The sequence below is a fragment of the Brienomyrus brachyistius genome, unplaced genomic scaffold (assembly GCF_023856365.1).
Source record: "Brienomyrus brachyistius isolate T26 unplaced genomic scaffold, BBRACH_0.4 scaffold63, whole genome shotgun sequence".
NCBI lineage: Eukaryota > Metazoa > Chordata > Actinopteri > Osteoglossiformes > Mormyridae > Brienomyrus > Brienomyrus brachyistius.
In genome coordinates, this window is record NW_026042338.1 from 1,659,035 (window position 1) to 1,678,079 (window position 19,045).

The following is a 19,045-nucleotide window of genomic DNA, read 5'->3' on the forward strand; positions in this document are numbered from 1 at the left end:
TTTTCTTGAACAATGCAGTTTTCCCGATTAAAAGCAAAGTTTTGATATTTAAAACATTATTTTATACAGCCAAAGTAGACTTCGTGAGTTAAAGCAGCTTTCACTCTGTTTTATCAGATCATGTTTTTCCCATTTTGTGGTTCTGCTTTGCAGAATATCCCAACATTTTGTGGCTCCTTTCTACAAACCGCACATGCTATTGGTACGTTTAACTTAAATTTATTTTGCTTAGTCATATATACTTTAATATTATTTGCTCACCTTGATTAATTAAGGAGTTTAACACAATCCTTAAAACTCCAAAATAAAAGGCAAGTCATTCCATAATTATCAAAAGTATCAGCATCCAAAGGTAAAATTAAATGTTTGGCTTGGGAAGTCCTGATTTTAGTTAATGTATTAGCTTGATTTCTGTTAATCAGGCTACCCGCAGTCATGGAAAACCTGGAAAAGTTTTGGAATTTTGAAAAAAAATTTCCAGGCCCTGAATAAGTTTTGGAATTCTTGGATAGAGAGAAAAAGTTTTGGAAACTAGCCTTGTTAATTTTGTATTCTGCCAGGATTGGGGGAACCTGCTTAATGTATCAGCTTTATGTCTGAGCATCAAGACTAATTACCCAGTTCAGGCTCATGCAGTCATTTGTCTCATTTCTCAGGTCAAGGACTTATGTCTGACGTACCCTCAGAAGATGAACTTATTAACAAGTATTTCAAAGATTACTTTCTGTAGATGAAATACCACTGAATATAATCGACTATCACTTTATCCTCGTCTTCCAGAGTCTTCGTGAAATAAAAACATGCAGCTGTTTGGATCATGCTGGAGGGCCTGTTAATACATCTCTGCAGCTCACTCAAGGATGTTGCACTGGAAATCTAGACCATAAAGCTTACATTGAAGTGTATTTATATACTGGTACAGCAAACTTTATCAATAATTCTAACTTTATATTTTAAGAACACATTACTCAATGCCCTTTTACCATAATTTTCATCCATCCATTTTCCAAACCACTTACCCTACTGGGTCGCGGGGGGTCCGGAGCCTATCCCGGAAGCAATGGGCACGAGGCAGGGCCAGCCCATCGCAGGGCACATTCACACACCATTCACTCACACACGCACACCTATGGGCAATTTAGCAAGTCCAATTAGCCTCAGCATGTTTTTGGACTGTGGGGGGAAACCCCACGACGACATGGGAAGAACATGCAAACTCCACACACATGTAACCCAGGCGGAGACTCGAACCCAGGTCCCAGAGGTGTGAGGCAACAGTGCTAACCACTGCACCACCATGCCGCCCCTTTACCATAATTTCCATCCATCCATTTTCCAAACCGCTTATCCTATCGGGTCGCGGGGGGTCCGGAGCCTATCCCGGAAGCAATGGGCACGAGGCAGGGAACAACCCAGGATGGGGGGCCAGCCCATCGCAGGGCACACTCACACACCAGTCACTCACACATGCACACCTATGGGCAATTTAGCGACTCCAATTAGCCTCAGCATGTTTTTGGACTGTGGGGGGAAACCGGAGTACCCGGAGGAAACCCCACGACGACATGGGGAGAACATGCAAACTCCACACACATGTGACCCAGGCGGAGACTCGAACCCGGGTCCCAGAGGTGTGAGGCAACAGTGCTAACCACTGCACCACCATGCCGCCCCTTTACCATAATTTAAATTGATAAAACATGTATATTAAACCAGATTAGTCTATTTATGCTTCATTGTTTATATGACATTTCATGCTACCTCACAAAGAGCATTCCTCACTTCTTCAGGTATGTCCTCAACAGGAACATCAATTGACTTCATTTACCAGTGAGATACTGAAGAGGTTTGCTGAAAGACACCTAGGCCCAGGGCCACCACGGACACTGCAATCATCCTTCCTATATGGAAGTATTCATCTTGTGCTGCAGCTAAATATATTATTACAGTGTTACTGTCATGACCTGCTCGTCGGCTCCTCCTGTGTTCCACGCCCCCTGCTTACCCACGTGTATTTCCCGGATCGTACCCAGCTGTGTCTGTTTACTTTTGATTAGTCCTGTGTATTTAAGTCCTGGTCTCCCCGGTTTCCCTTGTCCGTCATTGATGTTGTCGATGCCTATGTCCCGTCCTGCCTGTGCCTTCATTAAATCCCCGTATACCCCGTACTCCATTTGCCTTGCCTGCTCCTTGCCCGCACGATCGCCCGTCTGCACCTTCCCGATCGTGACAGTTACTTACTAGAGCAAGTAACAGTTTGGTATCAAATCGTTATAAACTGAAAAAATATTACCATCACTGTTCAATGCAGGATATTTTGCATGGTCTCTGCCTTCAAAGACTCTTTTTGTTCTTATGGAGTCCATTAACAACGTAAGAAACTCACATTTGGCCCCTCGGTGTCCGCAGCCTCTTCTATCTGTCCAATATCATCTGAGAATTTTAGCAGCATGTCATAAATTGGACTATATGAAGATCTTTTAAAGCCTCGTCTAGCTCCATCCCAGACATGTGCTCTGTTAATACTGAATCTGTTGCATGAGGTTCCGCCTGTCTTCCCAGACAGATTGGACACCACATCTGCAGCTGTCAGTCCCAAACGGTAAATGAAGCAGCCAAGGCATCAGTCCACACATTTTCATCACAAAATCACCCTAAATAAAATGACTGCTGTCATGAGGCGAGGGAGGATTGTTTCGTGTACTGAACAGTCTTTATTTACATGCACCATTCACTATACAAGTAAGAGCCAAATGAACTATTATGCTCGCTACCCAAGCACCCTTGCACACACCGGGCGGAGCCAAATCCAACATAGGCATTAATCATATGCCTGATAACAGGAATCACTACATCTCCCTTCTCTTAAGGAAATAAAACAATTTTTTTTTTCTTTTCAACATGCTTGCATGACATTTGCTCCCAACCATGTAGCATGAAGCAACTCGGCTTCCATTTATTATTATTATTAGTTTAACGTTAATTTACTTTTAAATAATTACTAGAACATTTCAATTTGAACGTTTCAACTAGGACATTGGGGTAGACTGCCCTCCGTCCACAGCAACATAGGGATTATTCTGCCCTCAAACAGATGCTGTTCCTATAACAACAGTCTCTCCCCATTCTCTTCACAAAGAAGTTGGACTCCCCACCTAAGTGTCTTTAAACCTGAGAGGGGTTCTGATCTCTCTACCCCTGAATGTTCTTCTCACTGCTCTAGGAGTCCCAGGTGGTGTTGCGGACACCGGCGCAGTGCCTGTAGTTGTCTGGGTCTCAGTTTGAACCTGTGGACTGGCCTCTCCAGTGGATCCTAGTGCATCTCCAGCATGTTCATCTGATGTCTCAGCAGAGGGTGACGCTGGCACAACCTGGAGATGTCTCCTGTTCCGTCGAGCGACCATACCACTGTCTGTCCTGACCCAATAGGATCTTGGCTCAGGAGATTTGCCTAGGACCTTGGCTGGTGTTTTCCACGCCTTCTCCTCGTCTAGTTTGACCCTTACGCTCTGACCAGGGTGCAGATCCGGCAGAGCTTCTGCAGAATGTCGGCGGTTATAAAAGAACCGGTAGGCCTCTTTAGCTTTGTTGTCCCTCTGAAGCACTTCTTCATAGCTGACATGCTTAGGCTGCAGCTTCTCATCCAATGTGAGGAGTGTTGTTCTGATCTGACGTCCAGTCATAAGCTGCGCTGGACTCACTCCTGTCGCACTAATGGGGGTTGCACGATAACACATTAGAGCAAGATGAGGGTCTGGTTGCTTGAGGATACGCTTGGCAGTTTGCACAGCCCGCTCAGCGGCCCCGTTCGCCTGGGGATAATGTGGACTTGAGGTTGTATGCGTAAAACCGTATTGCTGCCTGAAGACCTGAAATTCGGAAGATGAAAACTGCATGGCATTGTCGCTTACCAGCTCTAGGGGAATGCCCCATCTCACAAACATGGACTTTAGTTGTGTGATGACCTGTTGGCTTGTGATGGTGGGCAGATGGGCTATTTCAATATCTCTGGAATAATAGTCCACCACAATAAGGTATTTTCTGCCCTCTAGCTCGCACAGGTCGGCTGCGATTTTCTGCCATGGACCTTTAGGGAGTGGAGTTGATTTGAGAGGCTCTTTTTTCTGTGATGGTCTATGCTCGGCACAGAACATGCATGTCTTAATTATTTTGGCAATATCTGTACTTATGGCTGGCCACCAGAGTGACATTCTGGCTCTTTACCTGCACTTTGTCAACCCCTGGTGACCCTCATGTATCCGCTGCAGCATTTCTGATCTGTACGTGGCCGGGACAACGATCCTGTCTTGGTACAATACGAGGCCATTGGCCTCTGACAGATGCGCCCTCGCTGTGTAAAATCCCTGCAGCGATGGTAACTGTGCAATTCTTTTTGGCCAGCCTGATCTGATGAAGCTGATGACCGTTTGGAGATCTGCATCTTTACGCGTGGCCTCTCTAATGTCATCTAATCTATGAACTGACATTGGCCTGCTCGTCACCACAGCCTCCACAAAGACCTTAACATCCTCCTCTGTGTTGGACGTCGTCTCGTCTGTCAGTGGGTTTCTGCTCAGTGTGTCAGCCACTGTTAGTTGCTTGCCTGGCACATGCACGGCTTTCACATTGAAACGCATGAGGCGCATCAACAGACGCTGGCACCTGAGTGGTGCTTTGTCTAGGTCATATGCATTGATCAATGGAACCAGTGGCTTATGATCTGTTTGTAAACAGAACCTATCCAACCCGTGTAAGTAACGGGAAAATCTCTCGCATGCCCAGACTCCTGCCAGACACTCTTTTTCAATTTGCGAATACCTTTTCTCTGCAGCTGTTAAAGTGCGTGAACAAAAGGCGACGGGCTTAAGCTCGCCATCATGTGCCTGTAGCAGGGCGGCTCCTAGGCCGTAGCTGCTTGCATCCGCGCTGACGACTGTTGGTTTTCTGGCATCGTAGTACGCAAGTACGGGTGCTGATACTAACATGGCTTTGACTCTGGCAAATGCCTGCTCTTGAGACTCACTCCAGGTCCAAACAGCCTCCTTCTTCAGTAGCTCTGTGATTGGCCGTAGTGTAGTTGACAGGGCTGGTAAGAATTTACCCAGGTAGTTGATGAGTCCCAGTACTTGCCTTAACTCACTGATATTCGTGGGGCTTGGCATCTCGGAAACAGCTTTTACTTTGCTGGTATCTGGCTTTATCCCATCCTTTCCAATTATGTGTCCAAAATAGCAGATCTCTGACTTTCCAAAGTGGCATTTATCTTTATTGAGCCTTAGGCCAGAGTCTTTAATGGTCTGTAACACTGCGCTCAGATGCCGGTTGTGTTCCTCCTCAGTCCGCCCATAGACTAGCACATCATCCATCACCGCAACTGTGCCCTCGTGGTTCTTCAATAGTGTGCTCATCTCCCGTTGGAAAATCTCAGGAGCTGAAGTTATTCCAAAAGGGAGGCGACAGAAACAGAACCTTCCAACTGGCGTGATGAACGTGGTCAGTTTTCTACAGCTGGCTTCCAGGGGTATCTGCCAGAATCCACTGGAAGCATCCAACGTTGAAAAGACCCTTGCTCCAGCTAGCTTAGGGGCTATGTCCTCCAAGGTTGGTAGGATGAACCTTTCTCGCTTCACAGCCTCATTGAGTCTCTTTAGATCAACGCATATTCTCACTTTACCCGTCTTCTTCATGACTGGCACCATGGGCGCGCACCAGTCGGTGGGCTCTGTAACCTCTTCAATAATGCCCAGTGATTGCATGCGTCTCAGTTCCTCCTCCACCTTAGGTAAAATGGGAAATGGCACTCTACGAGGAGTAGCTAAACTATAAGGTATTGCATCTGACCTCAGCTCTATTTTAACGGGCTCACAATTTAGCAGTCCAATATTACCAAAGATGTCTGTGTCTATTTGGTCAACTCTCAACACTAAACCCATCCTGCATGCTACTGTTCTGCTGAGAAGATTGTTTGCATAAGGCCCTCTTATTACAAAAACCCAAAAGGTGTATTTATGTCCCTTGTTCGCTTGTGGCTAGAAATTTTCCCATACAGTCGATTCTGCCACCCGGGCTACTAACGGCAGTTCTAGTATCCAGACTCTGGTACGTTTTCTCTGACATGACTGTGACATCAGCACCAGTGTCTATTTTAAACTTGATCTTGTGGCCATTAACAGGGAGCACAACATACCACAGGTCATCTGAGTCTGTCTGCTTAGTTAATGAACCCAGAAAAAATGTCCCTTGATTTTCCATTTCCATCTCGGGTTCTTCAGTAACCTCTTTCACCATTTTTGTTTTGCACACGCGTTCAAAATGACCCTTTCTATTACATTTCCTGCATCTCTTATCGCGTGCAGGGCATAATACACTATAATCGTGCAATTGCCCGCATCGTGTGCAATATCCTTGCTTAAACTCCCTTTTCCCCTGCTTGTTAGACTGCCGCTGCTGTCCTCCAGTGCATTTCTTAATGTATCCGTGCCGCTGCTTGTGTCTTACCTCGTCCACTTTGCTGCTCACGGTTCTTATGTCGGCGCACTGCACCTTTATCTGCTCACTTTCACGAGCGATTTGAATTGCCTTGGACAGCGTCAAATCCTTTTCTAGTTGTAATTTTTGTGAGACCTCGTTGTCCACTATTCCTATCACAATCCTATCCCTAATTTGCTCATCTTTGGTAATTCCGAAATCACAATGTTCGGCCAACTCGTAAAGATTTCTCACGAAAGATTCCACAGATTCTCCCGCCTTCTGAGCTCTCTTATGGAAGCAAGCACGTTCATGAATGACATTACGTTTAGGCACGAAATGGTCGTCAAACCGTGCAATTACAGCTTCATAATTAAATTCAATTTCTTCCCCCATAAGAAAGGAATTGTAGATAGGCTCACAGTCCCTGCCCATCGCATAAAGCAGCGAATTCACCTGCACTTCGCCGGTCTCCTTATCCAGTTTCGACGCTACTCGGAAACGGGAAAAACGCTGTCGCCATATCAGCCACGCGGCCGGCTGGGAGAAGTCGAACGGCTCCGGTGGGTTAAATTTTGACATTTTTCACTTATTCGGCGCTCAGTCTTTTACTTCTGACACCATGTCATGAGGCGAGGGAGGATTGTTTCGTGTACTGAACAGTCTTTATTTACATGCACCATTCACTATACAAGTAAGAGCCAAATGAACTATTATGCTCGCTACCCAAGCACCCTTGCACACACCGGGCGGAGCCAAATCCAACATAGGCATTAATCATATGCCTGATAACAGGAATCACTACAACTGCTATGGCTGGTTATCAGGGTAACACGGAACAGTGCTTGTATACATGTCCCTATGCACCTTACAAAAGTTATAAGCCTTTAATATTTGGTTATTTTGTTTTCAGAGGTCATTTAGCAAGAGGTAATACTAATGATTATTAATGTATTCAGATGGGTTCAGTATGTCTCCTAATCATGTAATACCTGATTTCCTCTTTTGAATCCATGATTTCCTCAGATTCTGAGCTGCTATCAATCACAATTGGTGCACAGACATTGACGTACTCACTGTGAAAAAAAGAGATGAGTTTCAGTCTATCAAATGTAGCACATTTCAGGAGCAAAATTAAATTCATTCAGACTTACGTACAGAAGTTGCTTGGTGTGAGCTGCTGGGCTGAGTCGGCCATCTCTTGGGCTCCTGCTACTGTCTTTATTGCACAGACAATACAAGAATGAGCATTACAACATCTACTTAAATACAAAAGTAAAGTATCAGGATGGGGTTTTTATCACAGAATGCTGTGTACGTCTTGGCTGGATGACTGGGATGTTGTGGCTGACCTAAAAAATGTAAATGTCGGTTAAGTCATAAAAAAAAAAATGCTTTGACAATCTAACATTCTGCACAACCTAATATGTAATATTATAATATATAACCTTACCAGTCTTCTCTTTGAGGTGTACGACTTTCAGAGCTGTAAAGAAAACCAGAAGATCAAAGACCAAAGTAAAATTATAAGTATTAATAAACGTAATAAATCAAACCGTACTACATGCCCTTGTATTTGAACATGCATCCTGAGAAAATGTAATGCACTGTAACAATGCTGTACGAGTGGCAAAGTTTAAATTGAATTTCCTTGAAACGGACGAACCAAAGTGTCCAAGAGCCCGGATGCACAGGTGGGCATCCTGACAATTATGGCATCATCCTCATCATCAGAACTTGTAATGTCTTTATCACTTATTAGATTTTTAAATTGTGGGAAACATAATTGCTACTTCCAAAATAACACCATTACTAAATCACTAATAAACAGCTTCAAAGTAGTTCTAGTCCATTTACAAAAAAAATTAAAAAATCAATAAAACTATGTAAGAAAACACTGTGCCTCTTTTTATTATAAGGCATTGCCATGACTTACCTATAGATAAGAAGGTTTCCAGGAGACAGATACACAGTGTGATGCGCTGCTATGCTTTTCCAATAGCCTCTTTGTACCGCTCAGTTGTAAATGGTGTTTCTGTTCCAGGTATATTTCTGACCCCTGTCCCATCAGCGTAGAGTAGGTCATACTCCCATCCTCCAGGTCCTGATTGAAATCCTTCATTGTCTTCAGCGCAGCAGACAAGAGCTGCTCATGTGACCAATTAATGTCAACAATTAGAGGCAGAGTTTCCCTCTCACTGGTTCCCTCTCAAATTACATCCTGTCTTGTTCATGACTCCAACATTAATCTAGGGTAGAAAAACAAAATGCCATAAAAGGTTTAGTTAGTAATAATGCTACAATCATCCTTAGGAATAATATGTAATATAATTATTATTAATATTATATGTAAGCCAGTATACCTTTACTGTTATTTTTGCATCTTTGGTGGGTCGCTTAATGAAAAACGTCATGTGTTTTCTGTATTTACAGCGCGTCTTGAACTTTCAAATGCAGCGCGTTTTAGAAATTGCATGTGTTTTCTGTATTTGCAGCGCGTTTTAGAAGTTGCATGTGTTTTCTGTATTTGCAGCGCCTTTTTAACTTTCAAATGCAGTGCGTTTTAGAAGTTGCATGTTTTTTGTATTTGCAGTGTATTTTAAACTTTCAAATGTAGCACGTTTTAGAAGTTGCATGCGTTTTTTGTATTTGCAGCGTGTTTTAGAAGTTGCGTGTTTTTTGTATTTCCAGCGCGTTTTTAACTTTCAAATGCAACGCGTTTTAGAAGTTGTATGTGTTTTTTGTATTTGCAGCACGTTTTAGAAGTTGCATGTGTTTTTTTTATTTGCAGCATGATTTACAAGTTGCATGTGTTTTTTGTATTTGCAGCACGTTTTTAACTTTCAAATGCAACGCGTTTTAGAAGTTGTATGTGTTTTTTGTATTTGCAGCACGTTTTAGAAGTTGCATGTGTTTTTTGTATTTGCAGCGTGTTTTAGAAGTTGCATGTTTCCTGTATTTGCAGCGTATTTTTAACTTTCAAATGCAGCGCGTTTTAGAAGTTGCATGTGTTTTCTGTATTTCCAGCGCGTTTTTAACTTTCAAATGCAACGCGTTTTAGAAGTTGTATGTGTTTTTTGTATTTGCAGCAGGTTTTAGAAGTTGCATGTGTTTTTTGTATTTGCAGCGTGTTTTAGAAGTTGCATGTTTCCTGTATTTGCAGCGTATTTTTAACTTTCAAATGCAGCGCGTTTTAGAAGTTGCATGTGTTTTCTGTATATGCAACGTTTTTAACTTTGAATTGAGCGCTGAACTTTCTCAGCCACCATAGTCTGACCCCAAACATAACTCAGAAACACAGTTTATTTTTTTTTATTTTTTTTTTTTCCCCTCCACCACCCCCCCTATGCGGAGGACTACTTTATTTCTATTTATTTATTTATTTTTATTTATTTCCTCAAGAGAGGGAGAGAGAGGGGGATAGAAGGACGACAACGGAGAAGAAGGGAAATAGAGAGAGAGAGAGGGAGGGAAAAGAGAGAAGATAGAAAGAGAAAAAAAAGAAAACCACAGATAATCTGCTTCAATACCTGCTGATGAGAGAAAACAACAACCAACATCTGTACGAATCACAATTAGAATGTTAAGGAGCAACAGCTGATCAAGACAGTGTGTGTCTGTGAGAACCTGTGTGTACACCTGCGTGTGTCTGTGAGAACCTGTTTGTACACCTGCGTGTGTCTGTGAGAACCTGTTTGTACACCTGCGTGTGTCTGTGAGAACCTGTTTGTACACCTGCGTGTGTCTGTGAGAACCTGTTTGTACTCCTGTTTGTGTCTGTGAGTACCTGCTTGTACCCCTGTGTGCACACCTGTATCTGTGAGCGCGCTGGTGTTCAAAAGGTTTCTCCATGTAAATGTCTAGTAGTGTGTGTGGGGAGCCACAGCCCCACACACCAGGACATGAAGCAGACACGGAGGAGGCCCAGACCCCAGACATCCAGAGGCCCCCCAGGGCATGGGAGCCCCCGGAGGACCACCGCAGGGAGAATAGCAGCCCTCACCCAGAAAAGGGCAGAGGAGAGCTCCGGAGGGAGGTCATCCGGCAGCCACAGTGCAGGAGCCCCAGGGGGCCGTGGCGGCGAGCCCGCAGGCGCGGCCGGCCCCACCAGGTCAGACCTGGCCCTGGGCCCAGAGATCCAAGGGCCCCCCCACCCCCCAGCAAGGGCCCGACAGAGCCAGGGGGGCCAGATCCCGCCAGGAAGCTGCCGAGGGTGAGCCAGCACCCACCCGAGCACCCAGCCCCGGACATCGAGAACCACCAACGCACCAGCGGCCGGGAGCCCATCCACCGGCAGGGAGTGTGGCGGGGGGGAATATAGCCCGAGATGTTATTTCAGGTGGAGTCTAGGACCCAACCTGACACGTGTGTATAGACAAACAGGCGCACACATATACAAGCATACGTTCCCACCCTCATGCAGACATAAACAAATATTTACACATTCACCCAACATTTAGACACACAGAAATGAACGCTGTACACATACTCTCACTCCCCATATATACTCTATGTGGACCCCTATTTTTCCTCTGGCGAGGAGACCAGAAGATCACCCCGGACCCCGCAGTAGCCGAGAAGCCCACCAGCCCAGACCCCGACCAGACGGCCAGCTCTTCCTCTCAGCCCCCAGCCCCAAATGGCGAACAGGGAACGGGGGTGTGAAAAGACCCCATGCCCCCCTTCGCCCGCTCAGATGTGGTGTTGGTGTGTGTTGTTCTAAAGTGCTTTTAAAACAGGTGAAGGGCATGGCACTAACCACCCCCTGCTGACCAACAGCTGGTGTTAGCTCGGCCTCTCCCCAGAGCCCTCAATGTCTATGTGTGATTAAAATTGAGATGTGGGCCCTGGCACCAGAGGTAAGGCTGAATGAACAGACCGCCCTCTGGATGCCATTCTGTGTGCCCATCCCCAACGCCCTAAATGTATGTGTCGTGAGAGAGTAAGTAATGAGAGTGTCTACGTTGTAGTGTATGAATGAGGTACAGGTGGTCGCGAGGGGACAGAGGAGGAATACCTACCCTGCATCCCAGCAACGCACCTACACCTCAAAGCCCTACATGTGTGGTGGTGTGATGGAGCGGGAGGAGGGAAGCGTTTAGGGATGGGGAGGAAAGGAATGGGGGGGGGGGCAAAATACCTCCCCCCCCCCCGGAGCCAGCTCCCCCGCTGACCCCCATAGGCACTCCCCGTTCCCCGAAATCCACCCAGGGCGGGGGGCCCAGGCCCATACAGACCGGGGCCCAATGCAGCGGCACCACCCGGCCCCACAGAGCCCAAGGCGCCCCACCAGACCCCACCCCAGAGGAAAAACTACCCCCGCCCCAGCATTCAGTCAACTCCCATACTGCATAAGACAAAAGACATCCAGGTTGAGTCCCTCCTCCTCCTCTATTGGATTCCCCCCCCCTGCAGAGTGGATACCCCAAAAGCAGGGGCCCCCTGCGGACAGATGGTAAGAACCTCCCCGCCAGCCGAGGAGACCCCCAGCTCCACCGACGCACCGAAGGCCCCCGCACCGGGGCCGAGCCCCCGTGCACGCACCAACCCACACCCCGGCGGCATACCCACCAGGACCCAAGCCCCCCCAGCCCAGCCGGAACCCCGGCCCGGAGGCAGAGCGCCCCCAGAACCCCAAGCCCACCCCGGATCTACCCAGGAGCAGCACGGCCACCAGACCGGTAACCTACGTCCGCCGGCACAGGCTCCCCCAGCAGCGCCGCCTGCAGCCGCCAGAAGGACCCCACCCAAGAGCCACCAAAGCCCCATCCAGGCCAGGACCACAGTCCCAGCACCGAACCCCCCCAGCAACCCACCCCCAGGGAACCCCCAGACGCCCCGAGCCAATATGCCCCCCCCATGCCAACAACACTGACCAAAGCAGGACAAAATCATGACCCCCCACCCCCACTAGGTGATGGAGCTGATCAAAGGAGCCCAGAGAGATTGATCTAGTGTGGCGGCAGAAGCTGTATCAAGACTAATATGGTTCAACAAACTGTCTCTATATTGGTTGATATTAAGGTTATTTTTATTCTTCCAGTTCATAAGGACAGTCTTCTTAGCAATGCATAAGGCGGTGAAAGCCATGTGGGTTGTGTTAAAATCTGTAGTGACACCATCTAGGTCGCCCAACAAGCAGACTGAAGGAGAGGCTGGAATGGTACATTTCAGACACTTTGATAAGTCTTCACAGATCCTGAGCCAGAACTTCTGAGTAGGTGGACAGAACCAAAAAGCGTGGATGTAACTGTCAGGTGTGTCGCCTTGACAGTGTGAGCAGTTGTTAGAAGACGTAAAACCCATCCTGAACATCCGATGCCCTGTATAGTCACTCTACGCAGGATTTTCTGTTGTATGAACTGTAAACTGGGATTTCTAATCAGTTTAAAGGTTTTTAAACGTATCTTGGACCAGAAATTGTGGTCCCAGCTGACTGATAGATCTGCCTCCTATTTTCCAATAGGAAGGAATATTGATTCATCCATTTCAGAAAGTGTCCTGTATATTTTAGACAGTAATTTGGGGGTTTTCAGATTAAGGCATTCTGCCACACTTGGTGGTATTTGATTTGATTAAACCCTAATTTCTTTTTTAACTTGTTGATATTCTAAAAATCTATTCTTGTTAATCCCATATTGTTTCACTAATATGTCAAAGGGAATATCAAAAGTCTATTCCTTCAAATATATGTTCCAAGTATTTAATACCTTTACAACTCCAATCTGGGAAGTTTATCATATTATTATTTAGTAGTACGTCAGGGTTGTTCCAGATGGGAGTACGTTTGCATGGGATTAATGAAGACTCAGTCGGTTTTAGAAACTCCCACCACGCTGTCAGAGAAGAGCTGATACTGATGCTTTTGAAGCATTCGTGTCGTTTAATGTCTGAGCTAATGAATGGTAGATCCGAAATCTTTATATTATTGCATAGTGCTTGTTCTACGTCTAGCCAAGGCTGATCTAAGAGGGTATGTTTTAACCACCCTGAGATGTTTTGGAGCCTGTTGGCTAAGAAATAGTGGTGAAAGTTAGGCAGATCTAGTCCTCCTTTGTCCTTAGTCCTTTGCAGTGTTTTTAAGCTAATATGTGGGGGTTTATCTTTCCAGAGGAATTTAGAGATGGTGGAGTCCAGAGATCTAAACCAGTCAGGTGGTGGTTTGCTCGGGATCATTGCAAATAAATAATTAATTCTTGGCAAAACCATCATTTTCCTTGAGGCGACCCGTCCCACATGATATGGGTAGGGATATCCATCTAACCAGATCATCCTCAACTTTCTTTAAAAGTGGGATATGGTTTAGTTTAGTTAAATCTGCCAGCCTAGGTGAAATGTTAATACCTACATATTTAATATCTTCAAAGTGGGAGAATTATTCTGGAAGGAGCAATTAATTGGAGAACTGTAGATTTTAACCAATTTATCGAATAATCTGAGACTCTTGAGAAAGAGTTTATTAATGTAATTACCTCATAGAGAGTGCTTTGTTAATGCTGGAGAAAAAGTAACACATCATCCGCATAAAGACTTACCTTATGTTCTACATTCCTGCGTTTAATGCCTTTGATCACTATAGCCTGTCTAATTGCTGCTGCTAGTGGTTCAATAAAAATTGCAAATAGTGAGGGGGAGAGAGGGCATCCCTGCCTGGTGCCCCTCTTGAGACAGAAACTGGAGGATGTTTGGTCATTCGTCCTGACATATGCTGTTGGGGAACTATATAATATTTTTAACCAGTTTTTGAAAGAGTTTCCGAAACCAAATTTGCGTAAAGCTGCAAATAAAAAATTCCAGTTAACTCTATCAAATGCTTTTTCTGCATCTAGAGACAATATTGTAATTTGAAGGTTTTTATTGCATGAATAGTCTATCAGGGTAAGTAATCTTCGTGTATTTGTTGATGAGTGCCTCCGTTTATGCAACCAGTTTGATCAGGATGAATTATGATGATGAATTATGAATTATGAGAAATATCTTCTCTATTCTTTTTGAGACGTTAATAAGGAATATTGGACGATAGCTGGCAGGCAATGTAGGGTCTTTGCCTGGTTTTAGCAAGAGACTAATGTTAGCAGAATTCATATTTGGTGGTAGCCTATCATTTTCCTTGGTTTCCTACAACATTCTTTATAGAATTCTGCTGGAAATCCATCTGGACCTGGAGCCTTTTTATTGGGCATACCGTTCAGGGCTTCCTGGAGTTCATCTGGAGTCAGCGGAGAATCCAGTGCCATCGCTTGATTGTCTGATAATTTCAGAAGGGTTATACTATCAAGAAACTGATCAATTTCGCCTTTAGATGGGTTTATCTGTGGTGGAAACACGGAGCACGACGTCGATGACGGACCTGGGGATACGTACTCTGACGGACTTAAATACACAGGACTGAATGAAACAACAAGAAACATCTGATAACGTCGGGGTTCATATGAGGTTAACGAGGGGGGCGTGGCACACAGGAGGATCGTACGAGCCGAGCTTGACAATACAGATAAATTATATTAATCTAATCAGAAAGTCTAAAAATGAAAAACAATCTGAATATGGTATCCTGATTTGATGCGTTTTTACCTGATGTATAGACATAGTGCTAAAATGTTCTGTCATATGTGGTATTGAGATGGTATCTTTTACTTTGTAATAACCGTCTGAATTTTTGTTTGTTCATGTTTTGTTTAATGTTCTGTCTGTAAAATATATTACCTGTTCTTGTTGAGCATTGGAAATAAAAAAAAAGTGTGATTCAAGTGTTTAGTTTGACTTTTACTTCGTTAAACCAGTTAATATATTTTGATGATATTATAAAATTACACAGTTTTGTCTTTGACCCCCCCAGATAGCTTGGATCCCCCCATTTCTAAAATCAAAATTTCTCAAATCGCCACTGTTAATAATTTAAGTGTTACTGCAGTACCGCTTTTTACATGCACGATCATCCTGAATGTGTGTTATAACCGAATTACGGTTATTGTTACTAATTATTAAGTCACATAGATAATATTCCCCCAAAAACCCTATGATGTGCCGCTGAGTCCGTGTCCATTTTTTGCATGAAACGGAGCTGATCATTTCCTGCCTGTAAACGAAAGTGAAATTAAGTGTCAGGATTTTAAAGGCAGAGTCGCTATTTTATCAAGAAACATTTTATCAAGATTCTGGAATAATGTAAAGATATTCTATGTTTCAAGGTAAAATGAAATTAATAATAATAAAATTGATATGTTTAACACAGCCTACATATATAGCGGAATTTAAAATTTTCAATATAATTAAACATTAAATATACGTCCGTACAGCACAGTAGGTTACTGTACGTGTATCAGAAGAGTTTTCGAATTAACATCACTAATAATATTTAATTACTTACGCTCAGCCATGAGTTCGCCTAATATGTGGTGCTGCGTAAACATGGACCGGGACGTAGGCTGTAATATTTTGAAGCTATATTAAATTGTTCTTTTTTTAAGTGTTGGGGATTAATGCTAGTGTCCCGAAACATCCGGGTTAAACTCAATGCTTAACATTTTATTAAATCAAAGGTTTTACCACGGATCTGTTCTGTGTTCTCCAATCTGAAATGTGCTGATTAATTGTAGTCATACTTTGTAGTCGTATTTAAATTGTTTAATGCAAATAGTACGCAAGTCTGATTTTAATAATCGGCAAAGAATAAGTCAAACGCAACCCACAGCGCAGCTGAATTACAGAAGGTATTGTGTATATATATATATATATATATATATATATATATATATATATATATATATATATATATATATATATATACATACACACACATACACGTGCACACAGGGTTAATTGTGTTGTGTGTGTGTGTATAAGTATGAGCTCTTTATTATCAGTCCCGAAAAGGGCGCAGCAGAGTCAGCGAGCAGGAATGAATCATACACCGCGGACACCGACTGGGGTAAATACGGAGGGGGGGGGGAGTGGGGGAGGTGACACATTTAATACCTGTTAATAAACACACGGTGTGATTTTAGAGACATAAACTTTTTGAGCAACGTTTCCTCTTTTCCCCTGGGAGAAGCAAGGTAATTAAGCGTCCATTTCTCCAGAGAACGACAAGACAAGACAAGACAGGTGTTCTAACTCTTTCTGTGAGAAGTTATTCTTGAAAAACAAGTTTTATAAGTGATCAATGAAAACATGTTTGTGCAGTTCAACCATGGCACAATAATATTATGGGTGAATCATGGACAGCGTATTTGAATCTCGGGATGATTAGTCCATACACGATCAGAATCAATCCGTACACCAATCACCCCATATGTATGTCCACTGGGGGCGGGGGTTGGGGGCACTCCGCCAAACCGTAAGTAGTGGAGCCGAACAATCACAACAAATCATTAACAGTAATAAGCTAGAAAGAGATCTCTCAATGGAGGAGATTGATGATTTTATATCGTCCAAAGCGTCTAGGGATTTTACAATACCATGGATACGAGCCAAAATCCGGTCAGCACAGAATCGGCACCGCCCACGATAGAATGGGAGTCATCGTCTTCCTGACTAGCGGCTACTTGTCGAGCCGATTTATTGTTTTTTTTTTTCTTGTCAGTGTGAGAACGAGTTGAGGAAAAAATAGGAAAATCTTTGTGACTTCGACATGGTTAAAGTATATTCGGAACTGTTGTAATAGCGATTTGGACTTGTCATACTTTTAGGTCCCTTGAAAATCAGTCTCAAAATCAGAATCAGAATCAGAATCGCGTTTATTGGCCAAGTATGTGAGCAAACACATACAAGGAATTAGATTCCGGTCGATGGTCTCTCGAGCATAACAGTGTAAAAACAACAACAATCTACAATATGAATATGTAATATGGATTTATATATAAATATAAAGGTAAATGTTAAAAAATGTATAAAAGTGTTATTTGTATGTATAATATGTTTATACCATTTATAAATATAAATATATTTATGGATACTGTGTATATATATATACATGTGTACATATATACATTCATATATACATACACACATATACACATAAAGTGTGTAAATGAACAATACGATATAGTAAACAACGTAAATCTTATATACAGAAAATACAAAGAATACAGAAATATATTCCACAGACTGTACATACAGTGCAGTTGCAGTGCTGTAGGTGTTTAGCAGTGTGACAGATCAGCTGTTTAGGAGGGAGATGGCGAGGGGAGAGAAACTGTTCCTGTGTCGGGTGTCCTGGTCTGCAGGCTTCTATATCGTCTGCCAGAGGGCAGCAGCTCAGAAAGTCTGTGTCCAGGGTGTGTGGGATCTGTGATGATTCTCCTGCCATTTTCCTGGATCTTCAGAGAGACAGGTCCTGGATGGAGGGCAGGGGGCACCGATGATCTTTTCTGCTGTCGGTACGGTCCGCTGCGGTCTCTTCCTGCCCTGTTTGGTGGCTGCTCCATACCAGACTGTGATGGAGGGCAGGGGGGCACCGATGATCTTTCTGCTGTCCGTACGGTCCGCTGCAGTCTCTTCCTGTCCTGTTTGGTGGCTGCTCCATACCAGACTGTGATGGAGGGCAGGGGGGCACCGATGATCTTTCTGCTGTCCGTACGGTCCGCTGCAGTCTCTTCCTGTCCTGGTTGGTGGCTGCTCCATACCAGACTGTGATGGAGGGCAGGGGGCACCGATGATCTTTCTGCTGTCCGTACGGTCCGCTGCAGTCTCTTCCTGTCCTGTTTGGTGGCTGCTCCATACCAGACTGTGATGGAGGAGCAGAGGACAGACTCAGTGACTGCAGTGTAGAACTGGATCAGCAGCTCCTGTGGAAGACTGTACTTCCTCAGTTGTCTCAGGAAGTACATCCTCTGCTGGGCCTTTTTGAGGATGGAGGAGATGTTGGTCTCCCACTTCAGGTTCTGGGAGATGGTGGTACCCAGGAACTTGAAGAACTCCACAGTAGACACCGGGCTGTCTGATATGGTGAGGGGGAGCAGTGATGACAGACGTCTCCTGAAGTCCACTGTCATCGCTACAGTCTTGTGCGTGTTCAGCTCCAGGTTGTGCTGACTGCACCAGAGTACCAGCCGCTCCACTTCCTGCCGGTATGCAGACTCATCACCATCCTGAATGAGTCCAATGATGGTGTCGTCTGCAAACTTCAGGAGTTTTACAACTGAGTTCCTGGAGGTGCAGTCATTGGTGTAGAGGGAGAAGCACAGTGGGGAGAGGACACATCCTTCAGGGGCACCGATACTGAGGGACCGTGTTTCAGAAGTGACCCCCCCAGCCTTACTTGCTGCTTCCTGTCTGTCAGGAAGCTGGTGATCCACTGGCAGGTAGCTGGTGACACGTTGAGCTGGGAGAGTTTGGAGGAGAGGAGATTAGGCACAATGGTGTCAAAAGAACTAAAGTCCACAAACAGGATCCTGGCATAAGTTCCTGGATGGTCGGGATGTTGCAGGATATAATGCAGCCCCATATTCACTGCATCATCCAGCGACCTGTTTGCCCGGTAGGCAAACTGCAGGGGGTCCAGCTGGTGTCCTGTAATGTCCTTCAGATGAGCTAAAACCAGACGTTCAAAGGATTTTATGACCACAAACGTCAA

The 19,045-nt window shown here is 44.5% G+C and overlaps 1 protein-coding gene across 1 annotated transcript in view; it reads left to right on the forward strand.

Moving 5' to 3' along the window:
• The first annotated feature begins 15,578 nt into the window (after positions 1-15,578).
• The window catches only part of LOC125725263 (NLR family CARD domain-containing protein 3-like), a 37,631-nt gene continuing 34,164 nt past the window's right edge, over positions 15,579-19,045 (forward strand). The window contains exon 1 of the mRNA XM_049002032.1: positions 15,579-15,659. The gene's annotated coding sequence lies outside the window, so the exon portion shown is untranslated. The remainder of the gene's footprint in view (positions 15,660-19,045) is intronic.